The sequence below is a fragment of the Phascolarctos cinereus genome, unplaced genomic scaffold, assembly GCF_003287225.1.
Source record: "Phascolarctos cinereus isolate Bilbo 61053 unplaced genomic scaffold, phaCin_HiC Scaffold_7;HRSCAF=346, whole genome shotgun sequence".
NCBI classification, from domain to species: Eukaryota; Metazoa; Chordata; class Mammalia; order Diprotodontia; family Phascolarctidae; genus Phascolarctos; species Phascolarctos cinereus.
Window position 1 is genome coordinate 134,742,571 of NW_027556180.1, and position 12,292 is coordinate 134,754,862.

Here is a 12,292-nt window from a genome sequence, read left to right on the forward strand (position 1 = left end):
TACCTCTTTCAGACCTAGATAAATCTATTCAGAAAATAAACATGAAAGAAATTAAGTATCTGAAAAGAATTTTAGGAAAGTTCCACATAATTGACTTCAGAAAAAATACTGAATTGGAATACAGTGGATTATACATATTTCTCAAATATCTATGGCATTTTCACAAAAAGTGACCATGTATTGAGGCATACAAAATTCACAAACAAATGCAGAGAGCAGAAATATTAAACACACATATTCTCACTCTAATGCAATAAAAAATAAATTCAATAAAGGGTTTTTGAGGCATTGAATAAACATTAATCAAAAAGTAAATAACATAATTCTAAAGACTGTGTGGTTCATAGAAAATAATCATAAAACAATAAATTAATTAAAGTTATTGACAACAAGTAATAAAACATAACAAAATTTGTGAGATTCAGTTAAAGCAATAGTGAGGAGAAATCACAACTCCAAGTGTTGAGAGAAGTGATTATTAACAACCAATGATTTGGGGAGATTCAGATTTCCCCATTTTACTTTTATTCCTATTTCAAAACCTCAGTCTCTGAAGGTTAAGCTAACCTCTTCTATCCAGACCCCCATCTAGATGGGGCAGCCATTATGATCTGCTCACATTTGGGTGTGCATAAATTCTTTGAAAAGTTTGCTAAAGGCTGGGGTTAACTTAAGAAGTAAATGACATAATCAAAGTTTAGGTCCATCCCTTATATTAATATTCATTCTGTCATTAATCTTTAACCAATCAGAATTGATTGCTACCCTAGGGAAAGCCTACACTTTGAAGGACATAGAAACTGTGATCCCATTGCTGTGATTGCCTTGGGTCTAGGAGAGAGATGGCCAAATGATCAACCTTTTATTAAAATGTTGCCATTATTAATAAAATGATTAAATTACCCAGAAATTATGTCTCTCAAAACTTTTTAAATGTCACAGTGTTTATACCAATAATAGAGAAAAAACAAAACAAAACACTAAATTTAGTATAGATGGAAAAAATGTTAGAAAAAAAACAACAAATTTAAAAATCCCAATTAAAGACCAAAATAGAAATCCTGAAGATCAAAGGAAACATCTAAAACTGAAAGTTGAAGTTTAAAATGTTGAACTAATAAGTAAACCTGAGAAATGTGTTTTTAAATAAAATAGGTAAGCAATTGTTAATTTGATTTAAAAAAAAAAGAAAAGAAAATAAATGACCAGAAACAAAAAAGGAAAATGCAAATTCACAACTAATGAAAAAGAAATAAAAGCAATTATTAGGAGCTATTTTGCCCAAATGTATGACAATAAAACTCACAATTTGAAGAAAATGAATGTATATATACTAAAATATAATTGTTATTGATTGTCCTTTGTTCTCGAAGAGGACCAATGGCATCAGGAAGGTGACATCTTGACTTGCAAGTGAATTGGATTTAAGTGAGACAGAGTTGTGCAAAATCATCCTATAAGGCTCTATCTTCCAGAGTCAATTGGCAAGACATAGCTTAGGCAAGACCGCAGATGTAGTCGGTGATTTTGGCCTTTTTAAGCTAAGATCTTTCCCAGATTTTTGGAGCCAATACTCATTCAGTGATTTAAGGAAAGGTAAGAAATGTGATAAAACATGGCCCAAAAGGTTTGCCTACCCCAAAAAAAATCAAACTGGGAACCCTCTGAGTTTCTGGCCAGAACACCAACAATTTCTCTTTAAACTCACTTTGAGCCATCAAAACTCAAACAATAACAAAGTAAGGCTTGTACCAGGACCCATTACTGGCCGAACAGCGACAGGCAGAGTGATTTGGGTTTTAGGCATAATCAAGTACTTCATTTGAATCCCAATGTGCTTTATCAAAGACTGATTTTCCAGAGCTCTATTTCAAGAAATTATAAATGAAACTACATGGGACAGAAAAGTTAATTGACAATTATAATAATGATAGAATAAATAAGTAGGGAAGAGAAAAAAATAACCTAGCTCCCAAACCCCAAGATACTTTGTGAGGTTTAAGTGATCAAAATTTATATTCCTTTGGGCAGAGCACTCACATGTAAGACTATTTTTCCCCCTATGGACAGAGAGAGGGAGGGAAGGAAGGAAGGAAGAAAGGAAGGAAGGAAGGAAGGAAAAAAAGAAAAAAGGAAGGAAATAATGAAAGAAGGAAATAAAAGCATTGCAAACTGGACTGGCCAGTTAGGTCACCAGTGGGGAAGCTACTACTTACAGATTGTTGCTCATTCTTCATTCTCAAAGAGGACCAAGGACATCAGCAGTATGATGTCTTCACTTGCTAGTGGATTAGATTTAAGTGAGGCAGGACTGTGCAAAGTCATCAGCCTCGCTCTCTTCTCTAGAGTCATCTGAATACAGTGGCAAGACATAGGTCAAGATGACTAGAAATGACCCCCACTAAGATATAAACTGCCCAGATAAACAGAATGGTAAATGGAATACTTAAATAGCCCAATATTAGAAAAAGAAATTGAACAAACATTAAATGTACTCCCAAAGGGGGTGGTGGGATTTAAAAATGAATAAATTTAGAAGCAATTTATGCCAAATATTCAGAGTAATTAATTCCAATAATACATCTTTTTTTGTGAAAAATAAAATAGATAAGGGAGTTTTAACAGATTCTTTCTATGGGATGATGTTATCTTGATATATACACAAGGGAGAGACAAAACAGAGAAAGAAAATTATACCCTAATTTCCTTAATAAATATTGATGGAAAAATTAAATTAAATACTAGGAAGGAGATTAGAGCAATGTAGCACAAAGATCATAAAATACAATCATGTTGAATTTATATCAGGAATGCAGGGCTTATTCAATTTTAGGAAAACTAGGAATGTAATTCACCATTTTCCTAATAAAACTATCAACAATCACTTTTTTCAATAGATAGAGAAAAAGCTTTTTTTTTTTAAATCTAACACTCAATCCTCTTGTAAACACTAGAAAGCTTAGGAATAAATAAATGATACTTTCCTTAAAATATGAGTAAAGTCTTTTAAAGTTAAGAGCCAGCATAATATGTAAAGGGGACAAACTAAAATATTTTCCAGTAATATATGGAGTGAAGCAATCATTTCCACTATCACTTTTACTATTCATTATTATACTAGTAATGTTAACTATAGCAATAAGATGAAAATAAAAATTAAAGGAATAAGCAAAGGCAAAGAAGAAACTGAAATATCACTTTTCAGTTAATATGAAAGTTTACTTAGAGAATTGTAATGAGTCAAATAAAAAAGCATCAACAATATTAACAAAGTTTCAGGACATAAAACACACTCACATAAATTATCCATATTTTGGTATATTACTAAAAATATGCACAAGGAGAAGATGGAAAGAAAATTTCCATTTAAAATAACTATAGATAGTATGATATACTTGTGATTCTACCTGCCAACACACACATAGGAATTTTGTGAACACAATTACAAATTGCTTTTACATAAATAAAAGTGGATTTAAATAATTGGAGAAATATTAATTGCTCATGAATAAGCTGAACCAATATAACAAAAATGAAAACACCACCTAAATGATTTACTTTTTCAACTCTATATTTAAAAAAAAATCAAATTACTATGTTCTAAAGTTTAAAAAAATCTGAAGAAAAACAGTCAAGGATATCAAGTTAATCAGAGACTAAAATGGTAAGCAAAAGAGTCTATCATTATCTGATCTTGAACTATATTACAAAGCTGTAAATGTAAAAACAATTTAGTATTGGATAAGAAATAGATTAATCAATTGAATATATTAGGCTTATGTATGTAGAAACAAATCAGCACGATAACCTAGTGTTTGATAAGCCAAATGATCCTAGATTTTGGAGAAATAATGAACTATTTGATAAAAAATATTTAGAAAACTGGAAAATAGTACAGCAAAACATTAATGTAGGCCAACATTTTGACACCATATACTAAGATAAGTTGCAAATTGACATGTGATTTAAATATAAAGGATGAGATCATAAGTAAAATAGAAAATCATGAAATAAATTATTTTTGAAAAATATGAATGGGGAAAAATTCATAGACAAGAGATAGAAACATATAGAGGAAGAAAAATGGAAAAAAATTTGCATTAAATTTAAAAGCATTTGTAAGAACAAAACAAATGCAGCTAAACATTAGAAGAGAAGCAAATTATTGAGGAACATCTTTGAAATGAATTCCTCTGATAAAGATCACATTTCTAAGAAACATAGGGAACTGAGTGAAATTTATAAGAACAAAAAACCTTTCCTTAACTAATGAATACTAACAAAAAATGTGAATAATAACTTTTAAGAAGAAGAATTCGAAGCTACCATTTGACAAATAAAAATAAAATTATCTAAATCACTAATAATCAGATAAATGTAAATTGGAACTACTCTGAAGTATCACCTCACACCCATTAGATTTCTTGTTTACCAAAAAAAAGAAAATAACTAATTCTGGAGGGTCTGTGGGAAAATAGATTCTTCAATTCACTGTTGGTGGAGCTGTGAACAGATACGACCAATCTGGAAAGTAATTTGAAGCTATGTCCAAAAAGCTATTAACATAGGCATAACATTTATCCCAGCGATACTACTGCTAACCAATATGCACAAAAAAATTTATAATAGCTTTTTTTTTTTGGTAGCAAAGAACAGTAAACTGAGGAGATAGCCATCAATTGGGGAATGATTGAACAAGTTATAATTCACAAGTATGATTGAATATTATAGAGCTATAAGAAATTGTCAAAAGGATGGTTTTAGGGGAAAAAACTGGTAGGATCTAGTTGAACTGATATAGAATAAAATGAGCAGAACAAGGAGAACAATTTATACAACAAAACTTTTGTAAGAAAAATTACTCTGGAACATTTAAAAATGCTAATAAACACAATGACCAATCATAATTCCAAAAGAGCTACGATGTTACATGCTATCCTCCACCAAATGGAGAAATAATGGACTCAATGCCCAGAATGATGCCTATATTATTCCTTCCTCTCTTTTATTTTGGACAATGCTAATGTGAGAATTTGTTTTGCAAGTCTATCCATATTTGTTATGAGATTTGTTTTTCTTTCTTTCTCAATGTGAGAGGATAAAGAGGGGTTGAAAGAGAATTAAAATTTGAAAATAACACTAGATCAAGCTGAAAAAGAATATATATATATTAGTGTAGTGGGAAGAAAATTCTATAGGGAAGTCAGCCCTGGAAGGATGAGAAGATCTAAAGAATAAAATTCTTGGGGCAGTTAGGTGGTGCAGTGGATAGAGTACCAGCCCTGAAGTTAGGAGGACCTGAGATCAAATCCAGGCTCAGACCAAACACTTGATGCTCACTAACTGTGTGACCCTGGGCAAGTCACTTAACCCCAACTGACCCCCCAACAAAAAAAAAATTCTGAAGAAAAAACAGAATCACTTCAAATTAGACCAAATTATTCAAAAAAAGACATGGAAGAGTTACCTAATGAGACTGATGCCAATGTATAAGGAATTCATCGACAAAATTAAATTGTATTTAAAGAAAAGAAATTTTTTTCTACTTTGTATTTTTTTACTTATAAGTAATTTGTCACAAAATTTTACTGTTTTCTATTGTTCTTGTTTCCTTTTTCTTATCCTTTGCTTTATGGTGACCGTGATGCTTTGTAAACAATTTGCTAGGCTGACAAAAGGGGAAGCTTTTTTTCTCTTGTTTATTAACAAGGAATAATAGCTAATTCAATGAGGTGGAAGTGTGAGTGTGTGTGTGTGTGTGTGTGTGTATTTTCTATTATCTACAAAGAGAAATCAATGAGCACAGAGTAAGAAACATAATAGAAGAATTTGCTCCATTGTGGGCAGCAGCAGCACGATTGTCATACTTCTCAAAGCTTGAACTTAATGAAGAATGTTCTTAAAGGCCTTAAAAAGCACTTTGGTCTTGTATTTACAGACAAATGAAATCAAAATGATAAGCTAAAGTATGAGAAAAAAATGACTCAAATGAAATTATGATATATAAATATAGTATAGATATTCCATATGCATAGCTTTATATTGCACACTTTGGTAATCTGAACAATTTTTTTTTATTAGCCCATCTTGTAACAAGATGTCTCCACTCTCAATAAAACCCCTTCTACCTAGAGCTCTCTATGTGTTTGGTATCTTCTCTTTCCTTAGATACCTGAAAATCTGTCCTTCAGTGGAATCAAAATTGTGTCAGCTGCAGCACTGACTTTCTTAGTGTTATAGTCAAATTAAGTCAACTGTTATTTATTACACACCTACTCTTTATCAGGAAATATGTTAAACAATATGGAAACAATGGAAGGCAAAAACAGTTTGTGCTCTCAAGGAGCTCACATTCTAATAAAGAAGATAACATGCAAAAAATTGCAAACATAATATATACAGGATAAATTTCAGATAATCTTTGAAGGAAGGCAAACAGGCATTTATGGGGACTGAGAAAGACCTTTTGTCTAAGGTGGATTTTAATGAGACTGAAGGATACCAGAGTAGACCAGAGGCAACCCAAAGATGTAGAAAATTTGGTCAAGGGGGCAGGGAAAAGGCACAGATTTTGGAAATTGGGTGTTGTGTATAAGTAACAGCCAGGAATCCAATGTCACTGGACATTTATAAGTAGAAAACATTAAAGTATAAGATTAGAAAGGTAAAAAAGGTATAGGTTATGAAGGGATTTAAAAACCAAAAAGAATATTTAATATTTGTTCTTAGAGGCAATAGTTAGCTATTGGGATTTATTGAATACAACAGTGGCATGGTGAGACCTGTGAGTTAGGAATATGACTTTGTTGATTAAGTGGCAGGAAGACCAAAATCGGGAGAGACTAGTCAAAGAGGGCAACTGTAAGACATTGAAGTAGTACAGGAATGAAGTGATCAGGGCCTGTACAAGGATGGTGGTAGTGTCAGAAGAAAGAGGGTGCTATGGGCAAAGGATGTTGCAAAGGTAGAATACACAGGTTTTGGCAACAGATTTGATGTGGCAGGTGAAAGAGAAAGGGGAATAGAGGGTGAAGCCTAGGTTTTGAACCTGGGTGACTGGAAGGGTGATAGTGTCTTTAACAGTAATAAGTAAGTTAGGGAAAAGGCAGTTTTGGGAAATGGAGATAATCATTTCAGTTTGGACATGTTGACCTAAATGTGTCTACTGGACATCCAGTTTGGTATGTTTGACAGGCAGTTGGAAATGTGAGAATGGAGTTCAGGAGAGATGATAGATATGAATAATTAGATCTGAGAATCATCTGCATAAAAATAATACTTTAATATGAAATGTTATAGTTGAGTTCCATTCCAAATTTTAAAGAAGTTTGATTCATCGGTTTGGAGAGTCAATACTCTTGGTAATCTTTTGTCACCTTATTTCCTGATGTTTCAAGTGAGCTTGTTTTCTAAAATGGTATTTTCCTTGCCTGACATAGCTTTCTAGTTAGTGCGCTAAATAAGGCAATTTCTCTGTTCTTTTGCCCTCTTCCCTGAATGTTTGTTTTATATCTGTTAAATTTATGTAAAAAATATTTCTAATCTGAGTCAATGTCTTTGCTTTCATTCATGTTTTCCAGTTTTTAGAGTCATTAGTTTAATTCAAGCTAGTGTAATTGTGCATGGATCAACTGCTAACTGTACATCTGCCTAGCCCTGTGGTCTGAGGGCAGCAGAGGGAAGCAGAGCATGGTAGCTGGAGCTCTCTTGGGCTCTCTGGATCTTTTCACACCCTCTAAACTTACCCTTTAGGAAAAGGCAGCAAGGGCCTATGGGCTTCCCTGCCACTACCATACTCACCGCATTATCCCTGGGAAAGGACCCTATCTGTGGATTCTGGCAATGTCCTTTCCCTAGAGCCTGTAAAAATGACAAGGAGGTAGTTTCTACCTTCTTGAGTATTCCTGGGTCATTTAGCTTACCCCTGGGGGAAAGTAGCAGGTACTAGGAAGCTGTCTTCTTACATTGTCCTTCTTGCCTTTACCCTGGGAAAGAATAGGTATGAGTCTTGTGGAATAAGAAGCTTGGTATGAATGTGAGTGAGTGAGTGAATGAATGAATGGCTAAATGATACTGTTTCTACTTTTTTTCTCTTGGTTTCTGCTGGTAGAAACTAGCTGAAGATTATAGGCTTTCCTGTCCCATCCATACTCATTCACCCTGTCCTTATGAGGAAAAAAGATCACTTATGGTTCTGCTGCTTCTTTGTCATCAGAACCTATTGAGCAGCTTTTAACAAAGACAAAATCGCTCTGTCTTCATGCTTTTGGTTTTAAGAGGTGGTAATAGGAGCTGAGAAACTTTTTTTTTCCAACTTCCACTCCCTTGAGCATAGGAAATGACCCAGAAGCATGAGGAATCTAATCCCGGCTTAGTACTCCTGCTTGTGGACTGTTGAGGTAGACAGCTTGGTAACTTGGCTTTTTCTTGGGCTCTCAGCTTGCTCCCTAAGGAAATGAGCTTAATGCTAAAGGCTGTCCAATCTTACCAAACTCAATGGTCTTCTTATCTTTTTTTTCTCTTCATTTGTTACTTTTGAATTACTATTGACCTTTGTTATAACCAGTGAATGATTTTACCACTATAGAAAGCTTGTTCTGATATGACTCTCTATTTCTTATATGTTAGAATGTTATCAATTACAATTTTAAATAGTGTTTTGGTGTTCACCATTTTCAGCATCTTCCCACTATCTTCCTTGAAAAAGTATTTGTAATATTTGAGTTGAGGCTTCTGAGTAATCTTGAAGTTACTATCTTTTTCATATTATTTGATAAAGTTTTTTTTTAACACATTTTCTCTCCTTTCCCCTGTGAAGCACATTTATCCCAAGTCATTACTTTTAAATTTATAGGTTGACTTCAGAAATCTTATCAAATGCTGGATAGAATTTCTCTGGTCATTTTTTAGCAACAAATGTTAGCTAATAAGGCATTAATTATTCCCAGAGTAGTTTCATTTCCAACACACTTCATGAAAAGGAGGAGATAGCAAAGGGTTTCATTAAATACTGTTTCTTATTGCACTTCCGTTAACTACAAAAGCAGCTCACTCTAATTTTCTGAGAAAAAAAACATATAACTTGAGCTTCAATTTACCTGAAAATCATTTATCTTGTAATTTTAACCATTGCTAAAATGTAATTATCAATTTAACCTAGTTTCCCCCCCCCAGGGATAATAGTAATTAATAATAATAATATTTATATAGCACTTTAAGGTTTGCAATGCACTTTACATAAGTTAATTTATTTCATCCACGTGAGGACCACATGAGACAAGTGCTGTTATCTCCATTTTACAAATGAAGAAACTAAGGCATAGAAAGGTTAAATGACTTGCTCACAGCAACATAGCTAGTAAATACATATCTAAGGAAGGATTCAAATTCAAGTCCTCCTGACTCCAAGTTCAGTGCTCTGGAGGTTGTTTTCAGTGGACGAAGAAATCACATTTAGAGTTACAGCAGTTATATTAATATTTATTAAACAGGATATACAAATAAGTAATTCATAGTACTCTGTAACTCTATTTTTTTTTCCATATTGCAATCACCACTATAGAAGTAGAAATGGTCTCTAAAAGAGATGCTTTTGGTTTTTTTGTTTATTTTTAAATCTGTTTATTGTTTAATCTGTTTATTTTTTAATCTATATAGCCTAGGAATTACTTATCTAATTGATTTCCTACTGGAGCCTCTCTGTACTCAATTGGGCTTTGTTCTTTTTGTTTCTTTGTTTGTTTTGTTTTGATTTGATTTGATTTTTTTTTTGGTGCCAATTTTAAATATATTTGATTTTCCAGGACAAGAATTGCATTTCCAGTACTGATAAAATGCAATGTTGTTCACTTCTCTGCCTCTGCACACATTCAAGTATTCAGAAGGCCCAGATTAAATATTACTTTTAAACCACTACTGCCTTGGCTACAAATTTGAGTCTTTCAATTTTTGGAAAGCTGCGTGGAATGCTCTTCTGGTGAGTTTAGTAGACATCTTCAATGGTGGTCCAGAAGCAGCACCTCCATACAGGGTTGTTCCACCCACTAGGAACTCATGAGGCATGCCTCCTGGCTTAGCTGTTGCACTCTGGTACAGCTTAGTAATGATGGAGTTGTAGACCTTCTCCAATTTTTTCTGTTGATGTTCAAATTCTTCCTTCCCAGACGTCTGGTTCTTATCCAACCAGTGGATTATTTCATTACATTTGTCAAGATCTTCCATCTTCATTGCCAAGTTTGGCTTGCAGTTTTTCAAATTCTACAGTAGCCTTCATGTTGCAAGCATAAGATTCAAGAGAATTCTTGGAAGACACCTTGTCTCTCTGCTTCTCATCTTCAGCCTTACAATTCTCAGCCTTCTGGACCATATGCTCAATGTCTTCTTTGTTCAGACGACCTTTATCATTGGTCATGGTGATCTTGTTCTTCTTGCCTGTGCTCTTATCCACAGCAGAAACATTGAGGATGTCATTTGCATCAATGTCCAATGTTACCTCAATCTAAGGAACAACCCTGGGTGCTGGGAAATTTCCTATGAGCTCAAACTTGCCAAGCAGGTTGTCATCCTTTGTCATTGCTCTGTCACCTTCATAAAACTGAATAAGCACTCCAGGCTGGTTTTCTAAGTAGGTGGTAAATGTCTATGTCTGCTTGGTGGAGATAGTGGTATTACATCTGATCAGAACTGTCAAAACTCCACCAGCAATTTCAGTTCCAAGGGAAAGAGGAGTGACACCCAACAACAGCAAGTCCTGTGAATCCTCAGATTTATCTCCACAAAAATGGCAGCCTGTACAGCTGCGTCATAGGCAATAACCTCATCAGGATTGATACTTTTGTTGAGCTCCTTGCCAATGAAGAAATATTGCAGAAGCTTCTGGATTTTGGGGATGTGAGTGGAACCATCCACCAGGACAAATATCACGAATCTGTGATTTATCTAGCTTGGCATTTCTTAAGGTCTTTTCCACAGGGTCCAGTGTGCCACAGAATAGATCAGCATTCAGCTCTTTGAAACAGGCTCAGGTGATTGATGTATAGAAGTTGATACCTTCGTAGAGGGAACCAGTCTCAATACTGGCCTGGGTACTAGAAGAGAGGGCATGGTTTGCACATTCATAAGCAGTACGCAGATGCAAACAGCCCTCTTGTTCTCACTGATGTTCCTCTTGTGCTTTTGATTGAACTCAGCAATGAAATGATTGACAGTTTAGTTGTCAAAGTCTTCCCCACCCAAGTGGGGTTCCCAGTTGTGGACTTTACCTCAAAGATGCCATCTTCAATGGGTAAGGATGGAGATATCAAAACTGCAACCTCAAAGGTCAAAGATCAACAAATTTCTCTTATCACCAAACTTTTTGTCCAAGTCCTAAGTAATAGCAGCAGCAGTTGGCTCATTGTTTATTTGGAGCACATCAAGATCAGCAATGATTGCAGCATCTTTGGTGGCCTGACATTGGGAATCATTGAAATAGGCTGGTACCATGACCACGACATTTGTGACAGTCTTCCCAAGGTAAGCTTCAGCAATTTCTTTCATCTTGGTCAAGACCCATAGAAGATACTTCTTCTGGATAGAAACTTTTGTTCTCCCCTTTGTACTCCACTTGGACTTCAGGCCTACTGGAGTCCTTCACCACCATGAAAGGTTAATGCTTCATGTCTGACCGTACAACTGCATCATTAAATCTGCGACCAATCAGATGTTTGGCATCAAAAACTGTGCTGGTAGGGTTCCTTGCAACTTGTTTCTTTACAGCATAACTATTAAATGTTCTGTGTCAGTGAAGATGACATAGCTTGGGGTGGTTCTTTTTCATTGGTCATTAGCAATGATCTCCACCTTCCCACGTGGAAGACTCCCACACAGGAGTAAGTGGTGCCAGGATCAATACAAATTGCAGGTCCGTTTGACATGGTTGTTAGAGAGTCAGGAGTCATAGCTAACCACTATAAAGGAAGAAGGGCTGCTGCTGTGCTGAGTAGCAACTGGCTTTGTTCTTAAAGAGTTGACACAGTCAATTGCTGGGTTATGCCTATTTCTTTTGTAATTTACTAGAATTTGCCAGAGTATATATCTACTGGCGCAACATTCAAGGACCCAGGGTCAAGTCTCTGTTCTGATGATAGCACTGATGATAGATTTTATTAAAGATAATATTATATGGAATATTATAAATATATATTTTATTTATTTCATTAAATGTATCCAAATTAGATATAAACAATGTGGATTTCAATGTTAGGAAATATGAGTTTCAAATTCTCTCCTTCTTTTCCAACTTTCCCTTGTC

The 12,292-nt window shown here is 34.5% G+C and overlaps 1 pseudogene; it reads right to left on the reverse strand.

Moving 5' to 3' along the window:
* Positions 1 to 9,924: 9,924 nt before the first annotated feature.
* On the reverse strand, positions 9,925 to 11,915 carry LOC110223554 (heat shock cognate 71 kDa protein pseudogene; annotated as a pseudogene).
* Positions 11,916 to 12,292: the final 377 nt, after the last annotated feature.